This window comes from Rhinatrema bivittatum, chromosome 6, assembly GCF_901001135.1.
Source record: "Rhinatrema bivittatum chromosome 6, aRhiBiv1.1, whole genome shotgun sequence".
Classification (NCBI taxonomy): Eukaryota; Metazoa; Chordata; class Amphibia; order Gymnophiona; family Rhinatrematidae; genus Rhinatrema; species Rhinatrema bivittatum.
Genome location: NC_042620.1, coordinates 118,246,884 through 118,273,742, shown reverse-complemented (window position 1 = coordinate 118,273,742; position 26,859 = coordinate 118,246,884). Strand labels below are relative to the sequence as shown.

Here is a 26,859-nt window from a genome sequence, read left to right as displayed (position 1 = left end):
ATAGTCTGTCTTACCAGGACGAGGAAGCCCCACGTCCTAAGAATGGAATCTAGATCACTGGAGACCTATCTCAGCCCCACGTTAATATTCCCCAACCTAGTGACTGCCCAAGAGACAAGCCTTAGTGATATAAGCTCAATATTAGAAGCGAGTGCCTTAATATTAATTTGTGAAGTATTTCTGCATGAATGAATTGTGTGGGCGGAGTGGAATGTGTTTACAAGCTGGTATGAGAACGGAAGTTTTTTTCAGCTTCAGTTCTACAACAATCGCTGTAGTTTATTAAGCAGTAAAAAGACAGGAAAATCTCCAACATAGTATCTGCATTAATTTAAAATGTTCATGATTACAAAAGCATTAGGTGAGCACAGGAACAGATTTGCAAGCGGCAGGTTCAGTTTTACACTCCCATTCCCATCCCACTTTGAGAGTCAAGAATCAGAGTTAACCCTTGGATAGACTATAAGCACAGGAAGAGCCCTGTCTCTTATAATAGTTGTTAGAAGAAAAAAAAACCTTTTTACTTTTCTACCTTCTTCTGCCTTTTTCTGAGTTTAATTCTAGAGTTACTTCTGTGGTAAGAAAGCTCTTTTCCTACTTGCCTTTTTTGTTCCCGCTCTCAGTCTGTCTTACTCTCAGTCTGCCCTGCACTACAGATTTGTATGACATTGCTTTTCCTTGTTTCAGAATTAAAAAGAATTCCCAGGAGAACTTATTGTGTTGAGTTTAAATACTAATTTGATTTCAAAAAATGTTTCCAGAGATGGATGGCAAACTTCAGGCATTGTTTGAGGTTATTGACAAAAGCATTTACTAGAGTTAAAGTTTAGAACTTAAAAGGACACTGGCAGTTAAGGAGTTAGTTGAGTAGAATCTTAGCAGAAAAAGGGGTAGATTTTTAAAAACAGCGCGATCGCGTACTTTTGTTTGCGCAGCAGGCGCAAACAAAAGTACGCTGGATTTTATAAGATACGCGCATAGCCGCGCGTATCCTCTAAAATCCTGGATCGGCGCGCACAAGGCTGCCGATTTTGGGCAGCCAGCGTGCGCCGAGCCGCGCAGCCTGCCTCCGTTCCCTCCGAGGCCGCTCCGAAATCGGAGCGGCCTCGGAGGGAACTCTCTTTCGCCCTCCCCTCACCTTCCCCTCCCTTCCTCTACCTAACCCACCCCCCAGCCCTATCTAAACCCCCCCTTACCTTTGTCCGTAGATTTACACCTGCGAGAAGCAGACGTAAATCTACGCGCGCCAGCGGACTGCTGGCGCGCCGTCCTCCGACCCGGGGGCTGGTCCGGAGGCCTGGACCACGCCCCCGGTCCCGCCCCCGAAACGCTGCGCCCCACCCCCGAAACGCAGCGTCATCGGGTCCCGCCTCCCCCGACACGCCCCCTTCCAAAAACCCCGGGACCTACGCGCGTCCCAGGGCTCTGCGCGCGCCGGCGGTCTATGGAAAATAGGCGCACAAGGCCCTGCTCGCGTAAATCCGGGCGGATTTACGTGAGCAAGGCTTTTAAAATCTGCCCGTTAGAAAGTAAGAGGAAGGAGGGGTTGAATCAGTGTGGATAAATGCAGAGAAGTGCTTTCTCCAGTGCAGGGGAAAGGAAAGAAAAAAATTAAGTTTCGTTTGGTTTAAACAGAATATTATTACTGTAGGAAGTAATTTGAAGGCGTGCGAATGTGAATAGATAAGAGTTGTGACATGGCGATTTTTAAAAAAGAAAGAAAATTGAAATTGTTTTGAAAGTACAGAGAGACATTGAACACAATCAAGGTTTAGTACTTACACCGGCATATTAAAAGCACTTCCTAGTTTTTTCTTGCAAATCCAAATTGATTTTATGAATTTGCTGTTTCACAGATTCTCCAAGATTAAAAACTAAAACTGGTATTATTCCACAGAGCAATTTGTGCCTTAACATTAGTAACATGAAATTAATATTAAATCTTACTTTATGCCAGATTTTATATTTTCCAGGCCGTCGACATATTTTCCAGGCCTTCCTACCATGAAAAAAGTAAAGCTGATATTTTCATTTTTCCACTTTGTTTTCTTTCTATTTTTGAACGAAGTTTTGAATTCTGTTTTGCCCTGGATCGATCCAAATAGTTTGCAAACATTTTCTGAATATTTTTCAAACATCTTCCAAACACTTTTTGATTTAAATTTTGAGCTAAAATATATGTTAAGTGTTGTCTGTCTTGATGTTAAGATGGCAATGAATGAATATTTGTGCAATGAATGGATATGTGTCAGTTCAGTGAAATATATGTTCTATGTAATGTCTAAGTATTTATTTATTTAATAACTTTTATATACCGACGAACGTTGGGAACATCTCGTAATGTTTTATCTGCGTCGAAAACCTTCATTTAATCAGCTGATTCCTCTTCTTTCTCCGGTATTGCGGCTCTCATTGCTGGGTCTCTGCTCACTGCGTAATGAAAATCTTTACACACACGAAGATTTTCATTACGCAGTGAGCAGAGACCCAGCAATGAGAGCCGCAATACCGGAGAAAGAAGAGGAATCAGCTGATTAAATGAAGGTTTTCGACGCAGATAAAACATTTAGTATCACAACAAGCTAAAGCTACAAATTAAGGCGGGACTACACCCTATAGCAAAAACGAACACGCCCTTCAGTAAAAACGGACACGCCCCCCTGGCTTAAGAGAAAGAGCGGACGTGGGAGTGAGTAGTCCCCCACCAGGTCCGCAGAGGCGTTTCTAAAAACCATTGACTAAATTGGGGTGGGATCACAATTAATTCCAAACACGCCTCCTTGGCGAAAGAAATAGTGAACATGGGAGTGTCCAGTCTCCCAAATAAGTCCCGAGAGGCGTTTCCCTGCCACTGCTAATCACTTCAATTACAGACACCGTAGTTAGTCTCGGTTTGGTGCAGAGTCAGGGTAGAATCCCGCGGTAAGTATAAAACATTCAGAATAGGCAAGCGCGCCTCAGACACGGAAGAGTTGGCGCCGTCCACGCAGAAGTATGGTCATCACATAAGTAAGTGTTTTAACAGAGTGCAAATGGTATATTGAAAATGATTTTGCATGATAAGCATTCAAAATGAGAGTTATTTGTGCTAACTTTATAGTTGGAAACGCAAACAGCTACTGTGTACCTGCTAGGACACAGCACTACCCCACCCGTAGCCCCTGAAGCAGGCACGGAGGTGCCGAAACATGGCCCATGTCGGGCTAGCAGACGCGTACCCGTGAGAAGAAGCTGAGACGGTTGCCTCGATAAGTATATACACATCAATAGCGGGTCGCCTCGGAAAACGGGCAATTGGGGTTTTTCATGAAAATGACTGACGTTGCAGAAAATTAAAAAAAAGGATTTACAATAAATTGAGATAATAAAGAATAATAGACGGGGCGAAAGACAAGGGCACCCACCAAATGGGCTGTCCTTTAACATAGCCACCGTACATAAGTAACACCAGAGCACAAGTGGTCCCTTGTATTGGTGTAGGTTGATGAATTACTATTGGAGGGAAGAGGTTGGTTGATGTACAGTGATTACTACTATCAGTAGCATGGGATAGACTTAGTTTTTGGGTACTTGCCTGGTACTTATAGCCTGGATTGGCCACTGTTGGAGACAGGATGCTGGGCTTGATGGACCCTTGGTCTGACCCAGTATGGCATGTTATGACTGCCTCAGTATGACTAAAGTTATCCAGATAAGTTACCCAGATAACTTTGAATATCCGAGTTATTTGGCTAAGTTAGCCTGCTAGCTTCAGTTTGCCCAGTAACGCCACAGTTTATCCAGATATATTTTACCCAGGTAATAAGTTACTCCGGTAAACTTTCAAAAGGGAAACTTTGATAAAATGAGAAAAATTGTTAGAAAAATTGTTAGAAAAATTGTTAGAAAAAAACTGAAAGGAGCAGCTACAAAAGTAAAAAATGTCCAAGAGGCGTGGTCATTGTTAAAAAATACCATTCTAGAAGCACAGTCCAGATGTATTCCACACATTAAGAAAGGTGGAAAGAAGGCAAAACGATTACCGGCATGGTTAAAAGGGGAGGTGAAAGAAGCTATTTTAGCCAAAAGATCTTCATTCAAAAATTGGAAGAAGGATCCAACAGAAGAAAATAGGATAAAGCATAAACATTGGCAAGTTAAATGTAAGACATTGATAAGATAGGTTAAGAGAGAATTTGAAAAGAAGTTGGCTGTAGAGGCAAAAACTCACAGTAAAACTTTTTTAAATATATCCGAAGCAGAAAGCCTGTGAGGGAGTCAGTTGGACCGTTAGATGATCGAGGGGTTAAAGGGGCACTTAGAGAAGATAAGGCCATCGCGGAAAGATTAAATGATTTCTTTGCTTCGGTGTTTACTGAAGAGGATGTTGGGGAGGTACCCGTAATGGAGAAGGTTTTCATGGGTAATGATTCAGATGGACTGAATCAAATCACGGTGAACCTAGAAGATGTGGTAGGCCTGATTGACAAACTGAAGAGTAGTAAATCACCTGGACCGGATGGTATACACCCCAGAGTTCTGAAGGAACTAAAAAATGAAATTTCAGACCTATTAGTAAAAATTTTTAACATCATTAAAATCATCCATTGTACCTGAAGACTGGAGGATAGCAAATGTAACCCCAATATTTAAAAAGGGATCCAGGGGCGATCCAGGAAACTACAGACCGGTTAGCCTGACTTCAGTGCCAGGAAAAATAGTGGAAAGTGTTCTAAACATCAAAATCACAGAACATATAGAAAGACATGGTTTAATGGAACAAAGTCAGCATGGCTTTACCCAGGGCAAGTCTTGCCTCACAAATCTGCTTCACTTTTTTGAAGGAGTTAATAAACATGTGGATAAAGGTGAACCGGTAGATATAGTATACTTGGATTTTCAGAAGGCGTTTGACAAAGTTCCTCATGAGAGGCTTCTAGGAAAAGTAAAAAGTCATGGGATAGGTGGCGATGTCCTTTCGTGGATTGCAAACTGGCTAAAAGACAGGAAACAGAGAGTAGGATTAAATGGGCAATTTTCTCAGTGGAAGGGAGTGGACAGTGGAGTGCCTCAGGGATCTGTATTGGACCCTTACTGTTCAATATATTTATAAATGATCTGGAAAGAAATACGACGAGTGAGATAATCAAATTTGCAGATGACACAAAATTGTTCAGAGTAGTTAAATCACAAGCAGATTGTGATAAATTGCAGGAAGACCTTGTGAGACTGGAAAATTGGGCATCCAAATGGCAGATGAAATTTAATGTGGATAAGTGCAAGGTGATGCATATAGGGAAAAATAACCCATGCTATAATTACACGATGTTGGGTTCCATATTAGGTGCTACAACCAAAGAAAGAGATCTAGGTGTCATAGTGGATAACACATTGAAATCGTCGGTTCAGTGTGCTGCGGCAGTCAAAAAAGCAAACAGAATGTTGGGAATTATTAGAAAAGGAATGATGAATAAAACGGAAAATGTCATAATGCCTCTGTATCGCTCCATGGTGAGACCGCACCTTGAATACTGTGTACAATTCTGGTCGCTGCATCTCAAAAAAGATATAATTGCGATGGAGAAGGTACAGAGAAGGGCTACCAAAATGATAAGGGGAATGGAACAACTCCCCTATGAGGAAAGACTAAAGAGGTTAGGACTTTTCAGCTTGGAGAAGAGACGACTGAGGGGGGATATGATAGAAGTGTTTAAAATCATGAGAGGTCTAGAACGGGTAGATGTGAATCGGTTATTTACTCTATCGGATAGTAGAAAGACTAGGGGACACTCCATGAAGTTAGCATGGGGCACATTTAAAACTAATCGGAGAAAGTTCTTTTTTACTCAACGCACAATTAAACTCTGGAATTTGTTGCCAGAGAATGTGGTTCGTGCAGTAGTATAGCTGTGTTTAAAAAAGGATTGGATAAGTTCTTGGAGGAGAAGTCCATTACCTGCTATTAAGTTCACTTAGAGAATAGCCACTGCCATTAGCAATGGTAACATGGAATAGGCTTAGTTTTTGGGTACTTGCCAGGTTCTTATGGCCTGGATTGGCCACTGTTGGAAACAGGATGCTGGGCTTGATGGACCCTTGGTCTGACCCAGTATGGCATTTTCTTATGTTCTTATGTAAAATGTATCTGGTTAGAGGGTTGGGAATTTCCTGATAACTGTAAACCGTTATGACAGCAAAACCGAATGACGGTATACAAAACACAATAAATAAATAAATAAATAAAATAAATAAAAACGGGATTTGTCTGGGTATCTCGAAATTTACCTTTGAATATCTAGGGCAGTAGCAGAAGCAAGAGTCCAAGGGCATGCCCGGGTCACAATAAGTAGTAGACTGAAAATACTGGGCACAGGTCAAGGGTCGGAGCTGTTAGAAAGCAACGTGGTCAGGTCTAAGGTAAGAGGTCAGATCCGGGCAGTAGGCAAGAGTGGTCAGGTCCAAGGCAAGAAGTCAGAACAGGAAGATCAGACCAGAGGTGGGCAAAGACAAATGACGTGCCACTGGGTGTGTGATTTGGAGCCTGTGTACCTAAGTGAGGGGGTGTGTGAGCTAAGGATTTTGGGAAGGGTGTGTGTTTGTGAGCGGGAGCCTGTGTGAAGGGGTGTGTGAGTGTGCAAGAGAAAGAAAGAGCCTGTGTGAATGCATGTTTGCCAGTGAGAGATGGAGCCTATGTGAGGGGGGAGGGGTGTGTACAATAGAGAGAAGGAGTCTATGTGAGTGTATATGTTTGTGCAAAAGAGAGGGAGCCTGTGTGAGTGGTTGTGTGTATGCGACAGAAGGAGCCTGTTTGAGGGTGCGTGCGAGCGAGCGGGATTGTATGTAAAGGAGAGGGGAACAGATCTCTTTGGGGCGGGGGAGAGGGTGTCAGAGAAGTGAACCTTGGGGGAGGGTGCAAAAGGAAGTATCCATCCCGGGTGCCAAATACTTTAGGAAAGTCACTGCCTCCTCCTTCAGTCTAATAACAAATACCCAACACTTATTTAGCTCTCTGAGTACGAGGCCATATCCGTTAACATCACAGCACGGAGTGTTAAGTATCCTGGATATCATTTACACAGCCAAGCTTCCCAACACTAAACCAACAAAGAAGTGCGAAAAACAGCCTCCGGCTTCAGTTTACGACTTTCCACGATGCCAACGTGACCCCAGGGGCCGCGCGCGCCAGTTTAGGAACAGAAAACTAGAATGCACTCCAGCAGGCGAAAGCACAGCAGCTTGGTAAGCCTCACGTGACGCTTACGTCTGTCAAAAGTCGCAGGCCAGTAGCCTCACGATTGGCTGAACGGCGAGGAAACGCGGTGTTTGATGGGAGCGCGGTTACGTTGACAGTTGCTGAGCTGTTTGAGAGGGAGGCAGTGGTCGGCAGAGGTGCGGCTTTCTTGGCAGGTAATAGTAGTTCGTGGGAGGGCGTTAGCGCTATGTCTTTTGGTTCAATAGCAGCTCATGTTTCGCCGCTGTGGTTGAGGCTATGGGAGCGGGGCGGTGGCCTGCAGCATTCAGTGCTGGCTACTACAGGGCGCAGGGAGAGACAATAGTTCGCCGCCTTTCTTTGCAGATCCTGTTGCTGCAAAGTGAGCTAGTGTCTCGAGTACAAACCCTTTTTCCTTAGGCTTGGGTGTTGTTCGGTTGCATTCAGATGTGCAGAATACTGCAAGCCGAAAAGCTCTGTACAACTGCACGTGCAAGGCAAAACTCGTCTTGTCCTTGGATAGGAATTAATTGATAGTTTGTGGTTTAACTTTTTTTTTTTTCTTCAAAACTAGTAGAATCGTTTTGTCTGTATCTCATGGGAATTGCATTAATGCGTCTTCCTAATTCACTTGTTAACGTATGCAGTACTTTGTGTGCTGAAGCAGCATCGTTTAATGCTGTGCATAGATAATTTGTAGAGTTTTTAAAAGCGAGTATTGTCTTTAAGTATCTAGATCTTCCTTGTGAAATACTATAAAATGTATTCATTTTGGCTATCTTGCTCGAGCTTCCAAAATAGTCTCTTTTGGTTTAATTTTCCAGAAAATCTTATTTTTTTGAATGCTATCGGGTAATTGTTTCAAGATTTGCAAACATTTTCTAAGATCCTGTTGAAGGAAAACTGAGAAATTAAGCATGTCATCTAAGGACAGTGCATTTTGGCACAAAAATTCGAACATAAGGCTTGTTTTTAAGGTTGGCACATTGAGATAACATTACTGACCTTTTCTTGTTCTAAATCTTGTGAGGTGTGTGTGTGTATATACACGTACATATACGCAATCTTTTTCTCTCTAGCCTTTTAAATAGTATTAAAATTAGGTGATGAACTAAATAAATAACATTTAAGTTGCTGCATTAGTTGATGGATGTCGTGGTTAAGATTTGAGTTAAAAGTAGGCTTTGGCAGGGCATAAGCTTGTAGACAAAAAAGAACTATGGAACCGGTGGGGGGAGGATGGGCAGGTATAAGCTTGAGCTCTCTTTGTGCTCTTCTCCCCTCCTCCCCCCCCCCCCCTTGCATAAACTCTTCCTCTCTATCCCAGTGATCTGCCATTACTGCTCAGCCCCCAGCCATTCTTTACTTGATGAGCACTGGTGGGCAAAGGATGGCTGGTATTTGAGCAGTGCTGGGGATGGAGGAGCTTTGGGGTAAGGAGGAGGAGAAGGGCAGATAGAATGTGACCACCTCTCTCTCCTTCTCTACCTTGAGGATCCTGGCCCTCCATTCCTAGCCTCCCCCTCCCCCAATGAATTCCTCAGTAGTCTTTGTGACTCAGGTATCACCCTTAATCGCAGATAGTCCTTGAGCCCCCTCCACCCAGTTACCCTTTCCAGCAACTTTTTCTTCCTGCTTGAGCAGTAAGTTACAAGCCTCTTCAAGCAAGAATTGGCAGGTTTTCTTCTGTTTCGGGGATGAAGGCAAACTAGCATATACTGCCCATTCTCCTCGGCCTTCTCAGACTGGGGGGGTGATTGCTAAAACTCAAAAGGGGAGGAAGGTATCAGCACCATATGCTCTCCTCTTCTACCCTCTTCTATCCTTTCCCCTTAATTGCTGTTTTAGTGTATCCAAAACGCACGTCCAGATATGCATAGCCAATAGCACTAATCACATCTAAATTCCATGAAGATGAGGCTATTAGCTATTACCCCTTGTTGCAGAAAATCGCTGGGCACCCAGTGCACACTTTAATGTGGCAAATTTTAACTCCAGCCCCAGAGGTGGTGTAAAGTCAATCCGTGAGTTAAGGACGCATGAGAAATTTAAAAAATGTAGTTCCTCCTACTTAGTATCATTGTGACACTTAAATTTACTGTTTGCAGTGTTAATAATAAATAAATTCTGGACACAGTTTAGACGTACAATGTAGATGTCCATAGCAAGAGGCACTTAAGAACATAAGAAATTGCCATACTGGGTCAGACCAAGGGTCCCTTAAGCCCAGTATCCTGTTTCCAACAGTGGCAAATCTAAGCGGCAAGTACCCATGCTACTGATGTCAGCAATAGTAGTGGCTAATCTTTGTCAACTTGATTAATAGCCGTTAATGGACTTCTTCTCTAAGAACTTATCCAAACCATTTTTAAACCCAGCTGCACTAACTGCACCAACCACATTCTCTGGCAACAAATTCCAGAGTTTAATTGTGCATTGAGTGACATTTTTTTTTCTCAGATTAGCTTTTAAAATATGCTCCATGATAACTTATTTCATGGAGGGCCTCCTAGTCCTTCTGTTATCCGAAAGAGTAAATAACAGATTCAAATCTACCTGTTAAAGACCTCTATCGTATCCTCCCTCAGCCATCTCTTCTCCAAGCTGAACAGCCCTAACCTCTTTAGGAGGGAGCTGTTCATTCTCTTTATCATTTTGGTCACCCTTCTCTGTACCTTCTCCAGGGCACTATATCTTTTTTTGAGATGCGGTGACCAGAACTGTACATACTACTCGAGGTGCGGTCTCACTATGGCACGATAGTGGCATTATGACACTTTCTGTTTTCATCATTCCCTTCCCAATAATTCCTAACATTGTTTGCTTTTCGGACTGCAGCAGCACACTGAGCTGACGACTTCAATGTATTATCCACTATGATACCTTGATCTTTATCCTGGGTGGTAGATCCTAATAGGGAACCCAACTCGTGTAACCACAGCATGGGTTATTTTTCCCTATATAGAAACATAGAAACATAGAAATGACGGCAGAAGAAGACCAAACGGCCCATCCAGTCTGCCCAGCAAGCTTCACATTTTTTTCTCATACTTATCTGTTTCTCTTAGCTCTTTGGTTCTATTTCCCTTCCACCCCCACCATTAATGTAGAGAGCAGTGATGGAGCTGCAACCAAGTGAAATATCAAGCTTGATTAGTTAGGGGTAGTAGGGGTAGTAACCGCCGCAATAAGCAAGCTACACCCATGTTTATTTGTTTTACCCAGACTGTGTTATTCAGCCCTTATTGGTTGTTTTTCTTCTCCCCTGCCGTGCACGCAACACTTTGCGCTTGTCCACATTGAGCATCCAAATGGCAGATGGAGTTTAATCTTCCAGTCTCACAAGGCCCTCCTGCAATTTATCACAATCCGCTTGTTATTCAGCTACTCTGAACAATTTTGTATGAAGTGCAGATTTGATTACCCTACTCGTATTCCTCTCTAGATCATTTACAAATATATTGAAAAACGCTGGTCCAAGTACAGATCCCTGAGGCACTCCACTGTTTGTTTATGCTTTTCCACTGAGAAAAGGCGTCTTCAGCAGCCTCTACAAAATCGTCCAGAAGCGGGATAAAATGGATGCTTATATTGAGCACCTGATGCATTTGAGCACAATTATTTCCTAGAGCTTCCTTTTTTTTTTATGCAGCCCCTCATTTTAAGTACTGCATCATCCAGGGGATGTGGCTGTGTGCACATTAGGAAAACGGGCGTTCAATACAAGTGCCAGTTTTAACGCTTGTCTTATTGCATCAGCCATCTGTGTGGTCACTTGGGGCAGAACCTATGAAACCAGCATAAATGGTGTGAGAGGAGATGGCCAGTAAACCAATATATTAGTAGCAAAAACAGTAGGGCTGTTGGGCATTCACCCCATGTATCTTTGACTTTGCTTGTTCTTTCAGGTTCTTTAATTGTACTGCAGAATTGCACAAAAATTATGGCTATGTGGCTGCCATTCCAACATGCTCTGCTTCTCCAGGGGGTGGGTGGGGGCCAGAAATGATCCTTGTTGCTACCAACTCTGCTCCATTTCTGTACGAGAACTGATACACACTGCTGATTCTCTGCTTCCTTGAGTCCTGGGAAAAAGGTGGCAGAATGTTCTGAGTTCTTCCACCAGACATTAAGCCCTAGGTAACTAGCATAAAAGGGGTTAAATTACATTTTTTTTTAATTTTTTAGATTTTCAAATATACAAAGAAATAAACTTTGCACAGCAACATTTAGAGAGAGAAAAAAGAAATGAGAGAACAGATTTGTATTAATTTAGTTTTCCTTATATAATAATTGACAATTATGAGGAGGCATCAGAAACCAAGAGGAGAAAAAGTGATATGTATGGAAACTGGTGGAGTGAATTTAATCTCCTAATATAACAAATCATAATGTACTCCCTAAGAAGATTCTGGGTTAGTAGTAAGATTGGCCTTTCTGCTTAGCAAAAATGATTTTAATTGATCAGGATCAAAAGAAAAGTGTTAACACCTAATTTAACCACACATTTAGATGGATAACTTAACAGAATAGAAGCACCTATATCTAAAACTTGAGAACCCATAGAAAGAAACATCTTTCATGAATCCTGAGTCACCTTGGCAAGATCAAGAGAGATTCTGACCAAGCCTCCTAAAAAGGAAACCTTACTTTCTGTTACGTTTTTAATCTTACAAAGAACAAGATTTTGCACACTAACGAGATGGACTAGAGAGAAAAATATACAATTTTGAAAATTAGTAAATCTCTCTTCCTAAAGGATCAATAATGGGGGGGGGGGGGGGGGGGGTCAGAAACTGAGGAGAAATGAACAAATCAATATTAATACAAGCAGACAATGTGGATATTAATCGCCATTAATAATCTTATATACCGTACCTCTAAGGTAGCTATGGGTTAATAGCAGGATTTGTCATCTTAGTGCTTAGGACCTTAGCTGGTCAGGTTAAAAATAAAATAAAATATTTGCACAGAGTTTAACAGCACATTTTGAAGGATATTTTAGAAGAAATGTTGGACATAAAGCTATTACCTCAGAATGTAAACACAAAAATCCTTACATCTATTTTGCATTATCTTGGCTGAGTCAGGATAAATTCTGATGAAAACCACCAAAAAGGAAAAATTGAAGTTCGCAAAGTATGACTTTCCTAGCACATAGACAGATGGGTTCAGGACCAGTGGGTTATGCACCTCTACCAGCGGGTGGAGATGGCACAAACTGATGTCACAGTATATATACTCTTGCAGTGGTAGCCTGCCAGTGTTCTCAGTCTCCAGCAGATAGTGAACGTTCATTTCCCCTCTGGGGATTGCTTTAGATTTTGATAGGAGAAATAGAATAAAAAATTAATAAAACATCCCGCTTTCCTGCGGTGATACCAAATGATCCCTCTCCCAGTTGAGAATTCCTGAGGTGATTTCCGTGGTCCCTCAGATGAGTGCCTTGGTCCTGTAGCTGGTTTTTCAGCTGGTGTGGAAGCTGTTTGAATAGCTGAAAGGCAGTGGCTACAGGAAGCTGAGCGTGGCGATGTCAGCGTATGCCCTCTCCCCCCGCAGCCAGAGACTATCTCTGTACTCAGCTGGGAAGGGCTGAGCTCAGGTAACTTTTTTTTTTTTTTTTCCCTTTAAAGTCCGTGTCAGAGTAGAGGGGTTGTGTAGGACTTCGGTCTCTGCTTGGTGCTCCTTTCTGATGTTTTAACCCCCAGGGGAGTGGGAACAGGGAACTGGACAGCCTGGTGGGTTGGGAAGCCTGGGTGAGCTAGGCCCCACTGTTAGGTTTTTCCTGTGTGCCACATGGTAGGACATGGTGGTGGTTTCATGCTCTTCTGTGCATTCGGCTGCTTTCTACAGGACCATCGGTGTGCATAAGTGCATCTAGCTGTTTGTCCAATTTGTGCGCCCGTTTCTTTTGGCCACTCTACCTGTGCATACATTCTAGTACATCTGTTATATGCCCAGGTTTGGTGCAGTGATTGTGCGCTTATGTTTGCGGCGCTTAGCTTTTTGTGCGCATAAACCTTGTGCGCCTACATTTTTTTTTTTTCCAGCATGAATCGGCTGGACGCACATCTTCAGTTACCTGTTAAGCTTACTGATGGACTAATGGCGCCGGTGACCAAGAAACCTAGGTGCCTTTCTCTCTGTGTTGGCTGTTTTATTCAGGCATCTCAGCCTGGAGCAGCACATCGGTGCTGCTTAGAGTCTCAGGGACAATTATCTTCTTCTGGTTTTACTAAGCCTGGTACTTCCCAGCCTGATGATGGCCTGGTTAAGGATTGTCTGGAGTAATATGACCTTGGAACTCCCTTGACTGGTTGCTCACTGGGCCCTGCACAAGTGCCTTCTGGTTTTGGCATGGATCTTTCTGCCTTTTCTTGGATAACATTTTTTCAAGGATTGCAATCCTTTCTTCAGGTGCAGTCCTCAGCCCTGTCCAATCCTCAGATCAGATTATCAGGCAGTGACCTCTCCCTCTTCCAGTACATTTAAACACTGATGTACACCTTGGTTAGCTATGGGTATTCCTGACAGGAATCCAAATGGCACTGAGGCAGATCCTGATTTTCTGGAGGATGGGGAAATTCCTCCAGGACTGGAACCATATAGGACTATGTTGCAGTTCTTTCATAGAGATTAACTACTGGCCCTGCTTTCCTAGATTTTAAAGATGCTGGGAGTGCCTGGGGCAGGTTCCATGTTTGAGCCAAAAAAAATCCCACTTTTGTTTCCATGTGTAAAGCCTCTTGGAAACCATTCAAGAACTGGTCTTGAATAGGACGTCCTGGAGGCAAATTTCAAAGGGGGTCAGAACTTGGAAGGCCTGTACCCCCCTGGATCCAGTGGTGAGAGAGCATCTGCGTTTTCTGAAAGTGGATGCACTTGTCTGTGCCATCTCTAAGTGGACTACTATCCCCATCGAGGGAGGAGCGGCCTTGAAGGATGTGCATGATAGGAGGATTGTGGCCCTCCATAAGCAAGCATTTGAAGCAGTGACCATGACATTGCAGATAGCTTCCTTTTGTTCCCTGGTGGCTCACTCTTGTCTGCTTCTTTCTCAGAAGGTTGTTGATTCTAGAATAGTGGATCCTCCTGAGCCTCACAATGAAGGTTTACTGACCCACCCTTGAACAGGAGATAGGGGGATGCCTCTGTATTAGAGGTGGATTGAGATCACATTTGATCAATGGGTCCTGGAGGTGATACAATATAGAGATGTGCTAGAATTTAGCACTGTTCCTTGGGACATGTTTGTAGTGTCTTCCTGCCACTCCCTGCAGAAGAGAAAATACTACTTATAAATAACTCAATATTGTTTATTAGTTACACCATAATCTCCTATCTATACATGTTAAAAACTTTCTAGCACATTCATCAAACCATTCACACACATTAGAAATATAAACAGGTCCGTATTCTAAACATCTTTCTTCAAATAATTACAAACTGTTATCATATAATACCATACATGTCAGAAGTACAGCTATAGTCAATTCTCAATCCCCTCTATCACTTCTTTCACGTCTCCTCCTAACTTTCCTTGTTCATGTTTTCAACAGCTGCCACTCCCAACTTCTTCTGACAAAAAATTCTCTGTTTCGCCCTCTTCTCTCAGGGCTTCTTCAGGGAAATATATTATTTATGTACAAATCCTTCTTCGCTAATTTAGGTAAAGCCATGAACGCATTTCACAACTCATCCTACAATAATTAAACAAAAACGTTTAACTAGTTCACTCTCTTCTATGCCTAATCAATTTCACTTATAAACCCCAACACTCACCAGCTGTATTATACATGCAGTACTTTTCCATCTATATAATCATCTCCGTTGTCAACACTGAATATCCATTAAAATACCATCTGACTTCTCTTTTCTCTTACCTCATCTGGCAATCATAGCATCAAAACTTCTGCAAAAAATACAGAATTACAAATTATCACTCCAAAATAAAACCCAAAAACTCACGATTTACCTGATCCAAACTATAATGCTGCTTTGACTCACTGCACGCCCAGAAATGACATAATCTCAACAGCGTCCCACGTTAGAAACAGTGAAACAATAGAGTGCTTTAATGGACTTGGTATTAATTGATCAAAATTAAATGATTTACATATATCAAGGCAATATATAAGGGTATATAAACAAACATCCTGGGAGGCACGTAAGCTGTCAAGATGACGTCACTTCTGAGCGTGCGGTGAGTCGGAGCGGCATTATAGTTTGGATCGGGTAAATCGTGAGTGTTTGGGTTTTATTTTGGAGTGATAACTTGTTTGTGTTTTTTTTTTTTTTTTTTTTGCAGAAGTTTTGACCTTATGATTGCCACCTTGCTGTGTGCAGGAAAATTCTCCACTTCTTTAGCCTATGTATGGGTTTGGTGTGAGGATCGAGGAGTGTTTCTTTGTTTGGTTAGGATCCCGCTTATTCTGGAATTTTTGTAGGATGAATTGAATAAAGGGTTGGCCCTTAATTCCTTGAAGGTACAAGTAGCAGCACTTGCCTGTTTCAGGGAGTCAAATGAATGGTGAATCCTTATTGTCTCATCCTGATGTGGTCTGATCGTGAGAGGAGTGAAACATCTTCATCTTCCCTTGTGGAGTCTTAATCTAGTTGTGGTCTTTTTGGCCGGTCCTAAGTTTCGACCAATGCGCTCTCCCTTTTCTTGCGCTTACTGACCTTGAAAACTGTGTTTCTGTTGGTGATATGTTCTGTGCATAGAATTTTTGAGCTGCAGGCCTTGTCTTGTCGGGAACTGTTCTTTTGGGTGACTCCAGGAGTGATTCAATCGCATATTGTTCCTTCTTTCTTGCCTGAAGTGGTCTCGGATTTGCACTTGAATCAGTCCATTTCCTTGCCTTCTCTGGATAAGGAAAGAGATGTGGAGGAATATCACCTGTTGCGTCCCTTGGATGTCAAGAGACATGTCCTGAAGTATGTGGATGTTTCTAAGCCTTTCCGAAAGACAAATCGCCTCTTTATTCTTCGTGGTGGAGGTAAACGGGTGAGCTGGCCTCGTGGGCTACAATAGCTTGCTGGATTAAGGAGAGGTAATCATGGCTGCGTATGTGGCTGCTGGAAAGCTATTACCTACTCATGTTAGTTGTTGTTCCATTCAGACTCAGGCAGTGTCATGGTGGAGGTTGGATTGTTGGCCCCTGTCGACATTTGTCGAGCTGTGATGTGATCCTCCTTACAAGCTTTTTCTAGGTATTGTCAGGATGTTAAGGCCTGGGAGGATGCAGCCTTTGCATGGGCAGTTGACTAGACTGCGGGCAGCCTCTCACCCTATCAGGGAGTAGCTTTGGTACATCCCACTGGTCCTGAACCCATCTGTCTATGTACTAGGAAATGAGAAATTACTACTTACCTGATAATTTCCTTTTCCTTAATATAGACAGATGGATTCTGCTTCCCGCCCTTGGCTGCTGTATGTTATAATCCTCCTGGGTGACTGTGTTCCAGAGGTTACTGGTAAGTGTTCCTCCAGTCCCTAGATTAGTGTTAATGTATTTCTTGTGTGAACTAGGTGTTTTCATGTTGGCTGAGTATTGAAATGGTTGTTTTCTAATCAACTTTTTTTTTTTTTTGCTAGTCTGTCCACAGTTGCATTTTGAAGAGAATACTGGCATGCTGATGTCACTGCAGGAGTATATATACTGTGAAGTCAATTTGCTCGGTCTCCATCTGCTGGTAGAGGTGCATAACCCACTGGTTCTGAACCCATCTGTCTATATTAAGGAAAATGAAGTTATCAAGTAAATAGTAATTTCTCATTAATTACTAATGCAACATCTTGCTCATAAAAAAAAAGAAACCAACATTGTAGACCTCTCGGTCACTTCAACGTTGTAATTCTCTAAATTAGATAAATTCTAAATTAGATAAATTCTAAATTAGATAAATTCTAAATTAGATAAATTCGTAAGATCAGCCATTGGTTGAGAATGAGCTACTTTGGAACTTGGCTTAAAAGGAAGAAACATAACTTTATCAAAAGAGGGAATCTTCTCTGCTGGAATCTTCAGGACTTCAAGGAAATAGTGTCTAAACATCAGCCAAGGCAATTCACCCATGTTGAGTCGCAGGAACATTCCTCTTCCTAGCTGCTTCCTGCCTTTCCCTGCCTTTCCCCCTCAAAAAAAAAAAGTTCCATGATTTGGGGGGGTGTTTTGAGAAAGTGGCAGGAAATGTTATTTCCAGCTCCTGCAGCCACAGGTGCATTTGCTTGGAAAGCAGTCAGTGGCTTCAGTAAACCTGGAAGAGAAGCTAGGTTGTGGTGTCATTGAAAGCCAGCAAGGTGAGAACAAGTAGTGAGTGTAGAAGTGGCAGAGTACATTAATAAATTCCTGCTGCTTTGGCAAGGCTTGGGCCCAAACTGTGCCAGCCCAGTCTAGTTCTGCTGCTGCTACCCCTAATGCTGATACTCTAGGCAGCTACCTATTTCACTTAATTCTTCCATCGACCTTGAATTGTCACCTTTTACTTCTGGGAGTGAGCAATAGGGAAGGTATCTTTCCATTAGGGTCTACTGGGTATTTCTCCAAGAACAAGCAGGATGGTAATCCTCACACATGGGTGACAGCATCGGATGGAGCCTAGCATGGAACTTTCAAACATGCCCTACTGAGCATGTGCAGCTATAGTTAATACCCTGTCCCCTAGGCGGAGTCCCTCAGTTTTTTTTCTTTCCTCCTGCGGGCCGTGTTGCCTTGGGAGGTACAGGGCTGCTTTGAGGTCTGTCGGTCTTTCTTCCTCCACTAGGCTATTCCCCCTCCCCCCCCCCCCCCCCCAGTCACTCCAGATACAGACTGATCTAGCTGTGTGGCTACCTCTAGTTACACTACATAAATTACTGAATTAGTATATTCTTGCACATTTATTGCTGTGCCTTGCAATTATGTATTCCATTTATATCAGTAAGCATTAAGCTTTATATAAGGAGTCTGGTGTGCATATAATATTTTGACACAACTTTTCTATATACAGCACATAACTGCAGGTAAAAATGAAAGCATGTGGGGCTCTGATCATTTTGGAGGTTTAAAAGGGATCCGTGCTCCCAAAATGGTTAGGAACCCCTTGTCCAGAAAAAATACACAAAATACTTAACTAATGCGAATTCCTGGCATCCCTTTTGACCTTTCTCGCCGCAAAGACTTTCCCAGCCTTGCATGTAGAATCTTCTGTTACTATTACAGAATCTCCTTTTATCTGTAAGTGTTCCAGCCCCACTGGGACAGTTCAACTCTCCTCTCCTTGAAAGGATACCTCCCAGTTGTTATATTCTCAGGTATATCCTTCACCCAAAATCGATCATAGTAAACAGTTATGGATTTCTTGGGCATTAGTAGAGATCCTTAGTCACATACAGAGTTACAGAAAGGGTTGAGCTTTCTTCCCTTTAAGTAAAAAGAGAAACTCACTTACAAAAATAGAAAAACAGGAATAGGCCCACTATGTCTCTGTGGAAAGACTAGTGGGATCCCCACTAGAAATATCAAAAACCTCTAGAACCTTTTAACGTTTTACAACAGTTACTTCTAAGAAGTCTGTACAGAAGTTCATTTCTAAACTGGTACTACTCCCAAGAGCTCCTTTCATAGTAACATAGTAATGATGGCAGAAAAAGACCAAAATGGCCCATCTAGTCTGCCCAGCAAGCTTCCCAAGGGTAGTAACTGCCGTTCCACGCAGGTTATCCCCAAGTTTTTTCATTCATTCCCATCCTCTAGCCTTTAGGGATCCACAGTGTTTATCCCATGCCCCTTTTCAATCCTTCAGTTTTAGTCTTCACTACTTTCTCAGGAAGAGCATTCCAGGCAGCCATCACCCTCTCCATGAAGAAATATTTCCTGACATTGGTTCTAAGTCTTCCTCCCTGGAGTTTCTAATCGTGACCCCCTAGTTCTACTAAATTTTCCAATGGAAAAGGTTTGTTGTTGACCATGGGTCATTAAAACCTTTCAAGTATCTGAAGGTTTGTATCCTATCACCCCTGCTCCTCCTCAAGGGTATACATATTCAGGTTCTTCAACCTCTCCTCAAGTCATTTGATGGAGCCACCCACCATTTTGGTAGCCTTTCTCTGGACTGCCTCCATCCTGTCTCTGTCTCCTTTGAGATATGGTCTCCAGAACTGAGCACAGTACTCCAGGTGAATCATCAACAAGGACTTGTACACGGGGATTATCACTTCCCTTTTCTTACTAGATATTTCTCTCTATGCAGCCTAGCATTCTTCTGGCTTTAGCTATCACCGTGTCACATTGCTTCGTTGACTTCAGGTTGTTAGACACTATCACCCCAAGGTCTCGCTCTGTGCACATCCGCCCTTCATCCCTAACACATACAGTTCTTTTGGATTACTACACCCCAGATGCATGACTCTGCACTTCTTGGCATTGAATCCCAACTGCCTTATCTTCGACCACTCTTCCAGCTTCCTTTAAATCCCATCTCATTCTCTACGGTTTCTGACATGTCTACTCTGTTGCAGATCTTAGTATCATCCGCAAATAGACAAACTTTACCTTCTGCCCCTTCCGCAATGTCCCTCACAAAGATGTTGAACAGAACCGGTCCCAACACCAATCCCTGTGGCTCTCCACTTAACACCATTCTCTCTTCAGAGTAGATTCCATTTACCATCACCCATTTCTTCTATCCGTCAACCAGTTTGTAATCCTTGGAGCTCTCTCCCAAGCTTCTCATTTTGTTGATGAATCTTCTGTGTGGGACTGTATCAAAAGCTTTACTAAAATCCAAGTAAATTACATAGTGTTCTTCCCTGATCCAGTTCTCTAGTCACCCAAAGAAATTAGATTAGTCTGACAGGACCTTCCCCTGGTGAATCCATGCTGCCTCTGATCGAGCAACCCACTGATTGTAGATAGTTCACTATCCTTTCCTTCAGCAGAGTCTCCATTAATGGTGATGCTAACTGGCCTGTAGTTTCCAGCCTTTTCTCTGCTCCCACTCTTGTGAAGCAGGACCACCACTGCTCTTCTCCAGTTACTAGGTACTACACCCTCTTCCAGGGATCTATTCAACAGGTCATATACCACAGATTACAAAAGCTGGAATAGAAAGCCCAAAAAAACACTCTGCATGCAGTGCAAAACTGAAGAAATGGAAAGTATATATTTCCTCCTGTACAAAAAGAAGAAATGCACATTCCCAAAACTGACATATTATGGATCTTGCACCCCATCATCCTTCACTTCTCCAAAATAACTTCTCCCTTTCAACCATCCCCTCACACTCACATACCTGCCCAACATTCTCCCACCTTCCTGCATCCTCTTCTGTGCTTATTCTCTTCTGCTCCCACCCCTTCCTGCTCAGCATCCCCAATCTCCTTTCCTGCACGCCCACATGATGAAGAGAGCATCACTTTTAAAAGAAACATCTACCTGTTATTGGCAGGAATGAACTTAACTCATACGTCTCTTTCCTTACATAACACAGTAGGTGCTTGGTATTCATGCTCCTATTAGCAATGCCATTCTTGTATTTTTCTCCCTTACTACAGTATCCATTTTGCTTACATCAAGCTTTTTATCAGTTGGAATGGGATTGTCCCAGGTGACCTTTACAATTGTCAGGGTTGTGATCCCAATTTTTTTCCTCTTGTTTTGCAATATATTTTTCTTATGTCTAATGGGTTGTGATGTTTCTGTGATCAGTCTGATTCCATAGCTATACGAAAATGAGGCGTGCAAGTTTATTGGCTTTTCTTATTCCTTGCTGTTAAAGCACTTCTGGATGGTGTCTTCAGATGGGTTTGTTTTACACATAACATGGCAGGAATGAGCTTCACTCATAAGCCAGGGTATGCTGGGAAGAAACTCAGTATCTCAAACTTACTCTTTATGCTCTCTTCAAACACTTACATTCTTCCAAAAAGCTTCATTCTGGAGTTCATACGATGTAACATGTGCAGGCAACATATCAAGGTACACTTGGACATTCTTTTTAAATCAGGATGATAGGGCCCAATACAAGTGGACTATTTCTATCTTTCTATAACCATTTTTTTGGGTCTGACTGTACATCTTGGTAATTAATGATCTCGCTCAATAAGTAACACAGGTATTGATGATTCTATTAACAATGTTACTGTTTTTCTCCTTTAGCACCGTGTCAAGTGTTCTTGCAGAGCTTCTAATTTGGAATGGGAATGTCCCAACGTCATTCTTTGCAATTCTCTCTGGGTTGTAATTTTAGCATTACTCTGTCTGGGATGGTAATACTTAGTGATACTCAGTTTCCAGTGAATTAGGTATGGCACCATATCGAATATTTTAATAAAATGGCTCTGATATCCAGACAGCAATGTCAGTAAAATAGGTGAACCTTGTCTGGACACAGTTATTGAAATTAAAGTTATTAAAACAATTTTCAGAAAATAAAATGTAGTCTTTGCATACTGCTTCAGTGAGAAATCTGGGATTGATGTGCTGCACAGTTTTTCAGTAAGGGGTGAATAGACAAACTTACGTGCATGTCAGTGTCAAGATGTTTTGACCTATTCTTTGTCTTCATTGTTTTAAGAGTTGGAAATGCCTCACATAAGTATGATGTCAAACGGAATTAAAATATCAGAAGCCTTATTTATGATTGAATACTCATATTTCAGAGAAATCCAGAATAAATCAACAGAGCAGTCAAGGAATATCAATCTTAATTTGGTATCTGAAGATATATCAATTAACTCTTCTCTTTCTATAGAAGTTAAGCTTGATGCTGTGTTGCTTTTGTGTTCAACAGGTGAAATCACCCACTCTATTCCAGTGTTTGAGACAGATAGGAAATATTTTTTCAACCCTGCTTGAAGATCTGACAAGTGATCAGATAACATTTTTAAACTGAACTTTTCTTAGCATTCAGATAGGTGGATCAATGACTAGTGGGTTAAGCACCTCTACCAGCAGATGGAGTCTGAGCAAAGCTTATGTCATGGTGTATATACCCTTACACTGACGACAGCCCACCAGTATTCTCAGTCTCAAGGAGATGGTGGTTCCCTGTACGTACCAGGATCAGTCCAGACTGCTGGGTTGTGCCTCCCCTCCAGCAGATGGAGTCAGAGAAAAGCTGAAAGGCACCCCCTAGATATACCGGTGTGCCTCCTGCGATCCCTCAGTATTTTCTCTGACTCTAGCAGATTGAGAGGCATAACTTGCGGTCCTGATCTCTCGGTTTTCTACATTACTTACAGGTTTTGTTTGTTGGAATTAACCCTGACTAGATCAAGTAGTTTGTTCTTCCTTGTCTGTCTAGTTTAAAAAAAAAAAAGAAAAAAAATTGATTTTGGATTCAGGGAAGCTGGTCTTGTTTGTTGGGGTATTCGCGCAGCGAGGTAGCAATCTTGCGGGCAGGCTTGTAGGGCACTGCCCTCTAACTAGTTACCCAGAGCTAGGATAGTCCCAGGGGACAGGGGGAGAGCTTACCGGTGGGCCGGTCACCCTCCCCCCACAGTGCACATCTTCCAGAGGATTCCTCTGAAGGGGGCTTGTACTCAGATTTAAATAATCTTTAAAAAAAACAAAACAAAAAAAAAAAACTTTGTGCTCTGTGGCCGCGTGAGTCCTGCTGGGGGCAGGCAGTGAGCCTTTTCATTTCAGCCCCAGCCTGCCATCGATCGGTCCCGGGACTCCGGAGGGGGTGGCTGGTTCACCCGGCGCGATTCTGCAGCTGTGTAGTGCTTACCTTTTTGGCGCGCTTTTTGTGGCAGCTTCTCTCCCTGCGTCGCTATGCCGCGTTCTTCGGCCTGCACGGCTGGTGGGGGGGGCGGGGGTGCGACTCTCCCGAGAGGGTTTCTGCTCCCGATGCCTTCCCGGGGGCAAGGGACCCTCTCGGGGGCCGAGCGCTGCCCGCAGGTGGTCTTCCCCTGCTTCTTCGGCGCGGCCCCGGAGGGTTGCTGGATCAAGGTTGGCAGCCCCGCCTCCCATAGAGGAGGAGGCGGCGGCCATTTTGAACACGTTGAAATCAGTAGGTACAGCGTCGGAGGAGGATGATTTCCCTCCTCCTTCCCTGCCGGCGCTTAGCCCGCAGAGCACAACCGGGTTTGAGGTTCCTCGACACCCCCTCCTCCCGACCCGCGAAAAAAACAAAAAACAAAAAAAACAAAAACTGGTAAGGGCATTTTCCTCGACGTTTGTGCCTTTAAGGCACAAGCCCTTTTTGGAGGCAGCTGGACCCTCTCCCCCGAAGATTCCCAGGTCGGCACCGGAGCTGGGGGGAGAGGGGGGGCCCCCCTAGGATTCCCAGGTCCGTACCAGAGCTGGGGGGGAAAGGGGGCTCAAAGTCCTCACACGCAGGGGGCTGCGGCAGTTCCGGAGGTACCGGATCCCTACAGTCAGGGGGCTGTAGAAGGGGCTGACCCCAGGTCCTTCCTTTATTGGGAAGGACGAATTGAATGTTTTTTTAATACAGCATGTTTTGAAGAGGGGACCCCTGTGAACTTTTCCCTTTCACCCCAAGTTGCTGCAGATTGTATATAAGGAATGGGACATTCCTGAAGCCTCTTTGCGGGCAGGGCTATGGATAAGCTGTACCCATTGCCGCCTGAGTCCTTGGACCTTCTCAAAATTCGTGGATTTGGCGGTCACGGCCATAATAAAGCATACTACCATCCCCGTGACGGGGGATAGCTTTGAAAGGTCTCCAAGTCCGAAAGTTGGAGGTCTTATCGTAACGTATCTTTGAGGTGCCGGCCCTAGGTGTCCAGGCGGCGGCCTGTAGTAGCCTCATACCGCGGGCCACGCTTCGCTGGATTCAGCAGATGCTTACAGTCCAGGATCTTCCGCCGGATGAGGCGGAGCAGGCCAATTGCAGGAAGGCTGCGGTGGCCTACACGGCGGATGCCTTATATGATCTTCTCCGGACTTCAGCTCGTACTATGTCTTCTGCTGTAGCCACCAGGCAGTAGCTGTGGCTCTGTCGATGGGCGGCAGATCCTTCCTCTAAGTCCCATCTGGGTTCCTTTCCCTTCCGGAGAAAGTTGTGGTTTGGGGACGAGCTGGATCAACTCATCAAAACCTTGGGGGACAACAAGGAGTATCACCTACCTGAAGACAAGCCCCGGCAGTCTCGATCCTTCGGGAATTCCAGGGGTTGAGCTCGTAGCCAGCGCTGGTTCCGCCTGGAGAGGGGTGGGGCTTTTCCCCAGAGACAGCAGCGAGCGGGATCCTCACAGGCTTTCACCCCTACCAAGGCTACTCAATGAAGGCATGCAGACCCATTCCTCGCTTCTGCGAATCGGGGGTCGGTTGTACCTATTTTGGGAGGAATGGGTCAAGATAACCTCGGACCTGTGGGTCCTCGACGTGGGAAGTCGAGGTTATGCATTGGATTTTACTTGTCCGCTCTGGGATCCTTTCCTGGTGTTCCCCTGCGGCCCTCCGGAAAGGAGGGTAGCTGTGGCACAAACCTTGAACCGATTACGGGCGCTAGGGGCGGTGGTCCCAGTCCTGCCAGCCGAGCGTCGCACTAGCCTGTATTCGATTTCCTTCATAGTTCCAAAGAAGGAAGGCGCGTTACAGGCCGATTTTGGAGTTAAAACAGATCAACAAGACCTTACGGGTTCCCTGTTTTCGTATGGAAACGCTGCGGTCTGTCATTGCGGCCATCCACAAGGCAGAATTTTGGCTTCTTTGGATCTAACCGAAGCGTATCTCCATATTGGCATCCAGGAATGCCACCAGAGGCTCCTGAGGTTCAAGGGGCTGGGTCTTGAGCCCTTACATTCGGGTTAGCGACTGCCCCCAAGGGTTTCACCAAGGTTCTGGTGGTCGTCATGGTTTTTTCTGCGCCGTCAAGGGATACTAGTTCATCCCTATCTCGACGATTGGCTCATCCGAACAAAATCGGAAGTGTGGTGCAAGCAAGCAGTTCGGTTAGTGGTAGAGCAGCTTCAGTCACTAGGTTGAGTAGTCCACTTCGTGAAGAGCCAGTTGAAACCAACTCAGCACTTGGAGTTTCTCGGAGCCCGATTCTATACTGCGCTGGGTAAAGTTTCCCTGCCCCATCATCGGCTGGTCGATCAGATGGCGCAAGTTCAATCTCTGTTGGATCTGCGGCTGCCTACGGCCTGGGTTTATTTACAGGTCGTTGGTCATATGATGTCTGCTCTGGGGATGGTACCGTGGGCCTTGGCGCGTGTGCGGCTTTTCCGAACAGTGCTGCTTTCTCGCTGGGACCCTAAGTCCGAGGCGGACGACATGTTACCATTGCTGGAGCCGGCCCAGTCCAGCCTCGTGTGGTGGCTGATCCCGGACCATCTTTTGAAGGGGGTGGACTTGGAACCTCCACCTTGGATAGTCGGGACGACGGATGCCAGTCTGTCCGGCTGGAGGGGCTGGGTGTCACTCCCGAGCGGTGCAGGGGAAGTGGTCTCCTCACCAGACCTCCTGGTCCATCAACCGTCTGGAGACCAGGGCGGTCCGTCTGGCCTTGCGTCACCTTCTTCCGATGATTCACGGTCGAGCGGTGCGAATTCTGTCGGACAACGCGATTACTGTTGCATATATAAACAGACAGGGGTCATCCGGTGATGGCCGAAGCGTCATTGTTAATGGCCTGGGCGGGATACTATTTATCCTGTATCACGGCCACCCACGTTGCAGGAGTGGACAACCTTCAGGCGGATTATCTCAGTTGACAGCAACTAGACGTGGGAGATGTCAGCCGAGGCGCTGTATCTCATAACTCAGCGATGGGGGAACTCCGCACTTGGATTTGATGGCGACTCGTTTAAATGCCAAGGCGGCGCATTTCTTCAGCCGAAGACGAGAGCACGGATTATGTGTTTCCTCCGTGGCCTCTAGTGAGAAAGGTGTTGAGGCGCAGAGTCCCATTGCCGTCTGGTGATTCTCATGGCGCCGGAGTGGACACGACGCCCGTGGCTCGCGGATCTCTTCACTCTAGCGGTGGACGGGCCGTTGCGTCTAGGTCATCTCCCAAATCTACCTCACCAGGGTCCAGTGTTTTTCGATCAAGCGGATCGCTTTTGTCTAGCGGCTTGGCTTATGCGAGGCGACAATCACGGAAGAAAGGTTATTCGGAAGCAGTGATATCTACCTTCCTTCGGACACGCAGATCCTCCACCATTTTGATTTTGCGAGGGTAGGGAAGGTTTTTGACTCAGGGTGTCGTGACTTACATATTGCGCCACGGCAGGCTTCAGTGGGCCATATCCTTACCTCCTTTTCAAGATCGTTTGAAAAAGGGATTGGCCTACAGTTCTCGTGTTCAAGTGGCGGCTCTAGGCTGCCTGAGGGGCAAGGTTAAAGGATGTGGCTTGGTTTTTTTTTTGCATGGAGTTCGGAATTTGCGTCCACCGGTGAGAAGCCCTTGCCCTTCCTGGAACTTGAACTTGGTGCTCCGGGGTCTCTGTTCGGCCCCTTTTGAGAAGGTTAAGAGGGCTACCTTGAAGGATTGACGCTCAAGACGGTGTTTCTAGTGGCCATTTCGTCGGCGCGTCGTGTCTTGGGGTTTCAGGCACTTTCATGCAGGGAACCGTTCGTGCTTATTTCTCAGTCTGGAGTGTCCTTGCGTACCGTACCTTCGTTCTTGCCTAAGGTGGTGTCAGCCTTTTCACGTTAATCAGACAGTGGATTTGCCCTCCTTTTCCGAGGAGGAGTTAGTCATCGCAAGGTCGG

At 44.4% G+C, this 26,859-nt stretch overlaps 1 protein-coding gene across 4 annotated transcripts in view; it reads left to right on the top strand.

Annotated features, from left to right (window-relative positions):
• The first annotated feature begins 7,246 nt into the window (after window positions 1–7,246).
• Window positions 7,247–26,859, top strand: part of LNPK (lunapark, ER junction formation factor) — a 275,063-nt gene continuing 255,450 nt past the window's right edge. The window contains exon 1 of one of the 4 annotated variants that reach the window (XM_029605842.1): window positions 7,247–7,386. The gene's annotated coding sequence lies outside the window, so the exon portion shown is untranslated. The remainder of the gene's footprint in view (window positions 7,387–26,859) is intronic. The other 3 variants (XM_029605843.1, XM_029605841.1, XM_029605844.1) reach the window with 3 other exon arrangements.